Below are 6000 nucleotides of genomic sequence, written 5' to 3' on the forward strand. Positions count from 1 at the left end.
TACGAGAAGCTGGTGACGTGAGGAAGACCCGGATGGAGCGACCCCCTAGCTGCAAAGTGCGCAGACGCAGAGTACACCTCTCAGAGAGACCCGATACCGGAAGGCGGAGGATATAAAAAAGACGGACCCTCGGGAAGTGGGTGCGCGCCGTTGGTGGAGCAGGGACTCCCCGGCCGCCCAGCGCTGTTTTGCTTATTGCCGCTTGCTAAGTAAACAATTGGAATTTTGATTGGCTCTGACTCACATCAATTTGAGAAATCTACTTATAACAAAATTGGTGCCGTGACTCGGATAGAGGCAATCTAGTGGGAAGCCCCATACGGGGAGGCGCGCCCCGCTGAGTTCAGCGGCCCCGGCTGAGTGCTATCACATCACGCCCTCTACCGACGAACTCCAAAACTCGGCAACAAGCAAAAAAAAAAAATACCGGTAACCCCGTAATCTTTGTGCACGAAGCCCCGGACGAAGACGCAGGGTTGCGTGAGTATAGGCCGGTTACCGTTCGGTTGGGGTTGGGTTTCCCGGAGTGTGGTGTGTGAGACGCCCAGCAGAGCGAAGCGAGTGCGGACCCCTCGGTAGTGCAGTTCCCATATCCCGCAAGGGACTGGGTCACGAAAAGGGGGAAGCGAATTGTGTGAGTGTGTGAAGGCGCTCCGGAAGATGGGACAGAAGAAAAGCAAGCCTTCTGATCCCATGGGTGATTTGGGACCCGAGGTGAGGTACCCCCAAATACCACCAGATAGCCCTTTAGGCTTGATGTTAAACCATTGGGAAGATTACCCCTCTAGGCGGGGTAAGGACAAAGCAAAAATGATTTATTATTGTATGGAAGTTTGGGGAGGGAAACAAATCAGAGGCGATCATCTCTATTGGCCTGTTTTTGGGTCCTTTGAAGAATGGGTCTGCCAAGCCCTAAACATTTATGTCAACTCAAGGGAACCCTTTAATTTAGAGGAGAGTGAATATGCACAGGTATGGATAGCATCAGATACCCGAATAAATCTATATCCTCTAAAAGAAAAAGTTAAGAAAAAGAAGGTACGTGATGAGGACGAACCTCCCACCTCTCCTCCTCCTTACATACCTCCACCCCCACCTCCGGCGCCTTCACCTCCTCCGACTGCGCCGGAGGACCCAGAGAATTCAGACTCCCCACCTGAATCCCCGAAAGAACCGAGACGAATAACCCGTAGTCAAACTAGAATGGGGTGGGGTGATAGTGGCTTGTACCCCCTAAGGGAGGTTGCGATGGGAGGACCCCAGCCTGGCATGGGATATGTGACTGTCCCTCTTAATTCAGGGGACGTCAGAGAATTTAAAAAAGAGATGGGGAATCTATTGGAGGATCCCTTAGGTGTGGCGGAGCGGGTGGATCAGTTTTTAGGACCAAACATCTATACCTGGGATGAAATACAAGCCATAATGGCTATACTATTCACTGTTGAAGAAAGGGATATGATCAGGAGAGCAGGAATGAGAATTTGGGATCAACAGCATCAGCAAGGTCCGGCAGCAGATGTAAAATGGCCTCTAAATTGACCTAATTGGAATAATCAAAATGAAATCGATAGAGGTCATATGCAAGACCTGAGGACGATTGTAATCCAGGGTATAAGGGAATCAGTCCCTAGAGGACAAAATATAAACAAAACCTTTAGTGAACATCAGAAAAAGGATGAAACTCCTACTGAGTGGTTAGAGAGACTGAGGAAAAATCTTCAGCTTTACTCAGGACTGGACCCTAATACCCCAGTGGGACAAGCATTGTTAAAGACACAATTTGTGACAAAAGCATGGATAGATATTAGAAAGAAGCTAGAAAAAATAGAAAATTGGCAGGATCGGAGGTTGGATGAATTACTGAGGGAAGCACAGAAAGTCTATGTCCGAAGGGAGGACGAGACTCAAAAGAAACATACCAGAATGATGGTAGCTGCGATAAGGGAAGGACAGAGAGTGAACGGTGCTGGGAGAAAACAAGAAGGTCAAAGAACAGGCTATAGATCAAAGGAACCGGAGAGAGAGAGAGAAAAAGGGAGTATTGTCTGCTTTTATTGCGGAAGAAAAGGTCACACAAAGAAGAGCTGCAGAAGGAGAATGATGGATGAGAGAATGTTTAAAGAAGATTAGGGGTGTCAAGGGCTCTATTTGCTGGGGACCCGAGAACGAACTGAGCCCTTGATAAAGTTAAAAGTAGGTCCTCAGCAACAGGAGGTAGAATTTTTAGTAGATTCAAGAGCGGAGAGATCTACTGTTCAATCATTGCCCCAAGGATGTAAGATTTCATCAGAAAAAGTACAAGTAGTTGGGGCAAAAGGAGAACCATTCGGAGTACCGGTAATTAAAGATGTACTCCTTGAAACAGATTCTAAAGTGGGGGTGGGATCCTTATTGTTAGTACCTGAGGCAGATTATAACCTACTGGGGAGAGATCTAATGATTGAATTAGGAATTAGTTTGGAAGTAACAGAACACAAACTTGAAATCAAACTATGCCCCCTACGGGTTGAAGATGAGACTAAAATCAACCCTGAAGTATGGTACACTCCGGATACGGTGGGAAAATTGAATGTTGAACCTTTTATGGTAACCATCCGGGATCCTGAAGTACCGGTGAGGATTAAGCAATATCCCATACCTCTGGAGGGAAGGCAAGGATTAAAACCAGAAATTCAGAGATTAATAAAGCAGGGATTATTGGAACCCTGCATGTCCCCTTTTAATACTCCCATTTTACCCGTCAAGAAGGCGGATGGGGGGTACAGATTAGTCCATGACCTAAGGGAAATTAACAAAAGGACTGTAACTAGATTCCCTGTAGTAGCTAACCCACACACTCTCTTAAGTCAATTAGGCCCGAACGACCGGTGGTACAGTGTAATAGACTTGAAGGACGCTTTCTGGGCATGTCCCTTAAAAGAGGAGTGTAGAAACTATTTTGCTTTTGAGTGGGAGGACCCAGACACCCACAGGAAAACTCAACTCCGGTGGACAGTCCTACCCCAAGGTTTCACTGAATCCCCAAACCTGTTTGGGCAAGCTTTAGAACAAATTTTGCAGGATTACCAGATAGGAGATACCCTTACCCTAGTCCAGTATGTAGATGATCTTTTAATAGCAGGGGAGGATGAGGAAAGGGTTCGGGAAGAAAGCATCAAGTTGTTAAATTTCCTGAGCTTAAAAGGACTGAAAGTGTCAAAATCCAAATTGCAATTTGTTGAAAAGGAAGTTAAATACCTAGGGCATCGATTAAGTCAAGGAACTAAGAAATTGGATCCAGAAAGGGTGAAAGGGATACTTTCCCTACCAAGTCCAAAAACTAAAAAACAAGTCCGGCAGCTATTAGGGCTATTTGGATATTGTAAGCAGTGGATCGAAGGGTATAGTGGAAAGGTAAAGTTTTTATACACCAAAATAACTAAAAATGGATTATTAAAATGGACTCAGGAAGATGATCAACGGTTAAAAGAACTAAAAACTGAATTAGTAAATGCTCCTGTTCTGAGCTTGCCCGACCTAAAAAGACCATTTTTCTTATTTGTCAACACAGAGGAAGGAACTGCATTTGGAGTATTAGCCCAGGAATGGGCAGGAAAAAAGAAACCAGTAGCATATATCTCAAAATTACTGGACCCCGTAAGTCGGGGATGGCCTACGTGCCTACAAGTTGTGGTGGCAGCTGCTTTGTTAGTTGAGGAAGCGCATAAAATAACTTTTGGTAGTGAATTAAGGGTACTATCACCCCATAATATTAGAGGTGTGTTACAGCAAAAAGCAGAAAAACGGATAACCGATGCTAGACTAGTAAAATATGAGGCAATCCTCATTACGTCCCCCCACCTGACCCTTGAAACAACATCGTTACAAAATCCAGCCCAATTTTTGTATGGAGAACCTAGTCAAGATCTTTTTCATGATTGCCTCCGTAACATCGAGGAGCAGACTAAGATAAGACCAGATTTGGAAGAAGAGGAATTAGGGAAAGGAGAAAAATTATTTGTAGATGAATCCTCTCGAGTGGTAGAAGGGAAAAGAAAATCAGGGTATGCCATAATTGATGGAAAAACTTTTAAGGTGATAAAATCAGGACCCTTGAGTCCCAGCTGGTCAGCACAGGCATGTGAATTATATGCAGTATTAAAGGCTTTACAATTACTAAATGGAAAAGTGGGAACTATATACACCGATTCTAGATATGCCTTCGGAATAGTACATACCTTTGGGAAAATATGGGAAGAAAGAGGTTTAATCAATTCTCGGGGGAAAGGCCTAGTACATCAGGAGTTAATATCACAAATTTTGCAAGCTATACGAGGACCCAGCAAAATTGCGGTAGTACACGTAAAAGGACACCAGAGGGGGCTAAATCCTTTAGTACGGGGGAATAACCTTGCTGATCAAGAGGCAAAGAGAGCAGCGCTATCAGCACTGGACTTGGATGATCCGATAGAGGACAGAAAGCGGTGTGTTAATTGTGGAGATAATTACCTCCCCTGTTATGGTTGCTGGAAAGAATATGGAGTAGACGGTATAGAATGTGTATGTGAAAGACCAGGGTTTAAGTGGTGCTTTTTTCATGGAAAATCCTATGAACTTTTAAGTTTTACTGTTCAAGAACAAGCAAAATTAAATCAAATGGGGATTAAACAGAAAGCTAATGGAAAATGGGAACTCCCGGACGGCCGAGAAGTTCTCCCAAAGCCCATAGCTACCAAGATAATGCAGCAATTCCATAAAAACACTCATTGGGGAACTCAGGCATTAGTGGATCAATTTGCAACTAAATACATGTGCATTGGGATATATGATATAGCCAAAGGAGTGATAGGAGAATGTCTCGTTTGTCAAAAAGTAAATAAACATCAAATAAGAAAACGAGTATATGGGGGGCGAGAATTGGCTCATAGACCTTTTGCAAGAATACAAATAGACTTTACCGAATTACCAAAGGTGGGGAGGTATAAATACTTATTAGTAATTATAGATCATTTAACCCAATTCGTAGAAGCCTTTCCCACAGCTCGAGCCACAGCTCACACAGTAACAAGGATATTACTTGAAGAAATTATACCTCGGTATGGAGCAATAGAAGCAATAGACTCAGATAGGGGTCCACACTTTGTATCCAGAGTAGCCAAAGAGACTTTGGCTGCCCTGGGTACACAGTGGCAATACCACACTCCGTGGCACTCGCAGAGCTCAGGAAAAGTTGAACGTATGAACGGAGAAATAAAAAAACAACTTACCAAACTAATGTTAGAAACTAAAATGTCATGGGTAAAGTGTCTCCCTTTAGCCTTGTTAAATATCAGAACTCAGCCCCGAACTGATGTAGGCATTTCTCCCTTTGAAATGCTATATGGGATGCCTTATGATTTAGAAATGCCACCGGATCACCCCCAACTTGAAGAATTAAAGATAAAGTCCTACCTGATACAGCTAATGGCAAGGAGAAAACAACTACAGGCTCGGGGGATGGTAGTACAAAGGCCTCCATTGGATGTGGGCATGCATCAAATCCAACCAGGAGATAAAGTACTAATCAAATCATGGAAAGAATCTTCTTTGACCCCCCGTTGGGAAGGACCCTATGTTGCTCTTATCACTACAGAAACTGCTGTTCGGACTGCTGAGAAGGGGTGGACACACGCAAGCCGAGTAAAGGGACCTATACAGGATCCGGCCTGGAAAGTGACCAGCCCTCCTGGGGATCTACGAGTCACCCTTCGGAAAACCTGAAAGAACTCTCTACACATTGTGAGATAAGAACCTACGAAGAACTCGATGAGTGAGACCCTGATATTTTTGTCCAATTAAAACTTATATTTGTTTTCCTTTTATATGCATAAAGTGTAAAGTGTAATGTATGTAAAGAAGGCTGGGGGATTCATAATGCACATGGAATAAATCTTCGGTCTAGTTGTAATCAGTGTTATTAACGAGAACGGAGATTAACTAATCAGGCCCTAAAACTGGAGTAAAAACAGGAAAATAATTGAA

Source organism: Strix aluco, chromosome W (genome assembly GCF_031877795.1).
Source record: "Strix aluco isolate bStrAlu1 chromosome W, bStrAlu1.hap1, whole genome shotgun sequence".
NCBI classification, from domain to species: Eukaryota; Metazoa; Chordata; class Aves; order Strigiformes; family Strigidae; genus Strix; species Strix aluco.